Source organism: Ursus maritimus, unplaced genomic scaffold (assembly GCF_017311325.1).
Source record: "Ursus maritimus isolate PB19 unplaced genomic scaffold, ASM1731132v1 scaffold_2, whole genome shotgun sequence".
Lineage (NCBI taxonomy): Eukaryota > Metazoa > Chordata > Mammalia > Carnivora > Ursidae > Ursus > Ursus maritimus.
Genome location: NW_024424452.1, coordinates 57638130 through 57638924, shown reverse-complemented (window position 1 = coordinate 57638924; position 795 = coordinate 57638130).

Below are 795 nucleotides of genomic sequence, written 5' to 3'. Positions count from 1 at the left end.
AATTGCTACCCCAGCTTTCTTTTGAGGTCCATTGGCGTGAAAGATGGTATTCCATCCCTTTACTTTCAGTCTGAATGTATCTTTAGGTTCAAAATGAGTCTCTTGTAGACAGCAAATGGATGGGTCGTGTCTTTTTATCCAATCTGCAACCCTGTGGTGTTTTATGGGAGCATTTAGGTCATTTACATTGAGACTGAATATTGAGAGATATGATTTTAGTGATGCCATGTTGCCAGTAAAGTCTTTGTTTCTATTGATTGTGACTTTCTGTTCTGTATCACTCTTGGGGCCTTTTTACTTTTATAGAACCCCCCTTAATATCTCCTGTAGGGCTGGTTTCGTGGTTACGAAATTGGTCAATGACTGGCTATTCTGGAAGGTCTTTATTTCTCCATCCATTCTGAATGACAGCCTTGCTGGATAGAGGATCCTTGGCTGCATGTTTTTCTCTGAAAGAGCTTTAAAAATGCCCCCGCAACCCTTTCTCTCATTCCAAGTCTGTGTAGACAGGTCTGACGTAATTCTGATACCTTTGCCTTGGTATGTGAGAAATTTCTTTGCCCTGGCCGCTTTCAATACTGTATCCTTGGATCTAATATTTGCGAATTGCACTATGACGTGACGTGGCGTAGGTTTGTCATGGTTGAGCTTGGGAGGGGTCCTCTCCGTTCTTGGACACGGATGTTTGTTTCCTTGGCTAGATTAGGAAAGTTTTTAGCTACAATTTGTTCAAATATCTCTTCCAGACCTCTGTTTTTCTCCACCCCCTCGGGGATGCCGATGATTCTGACATTG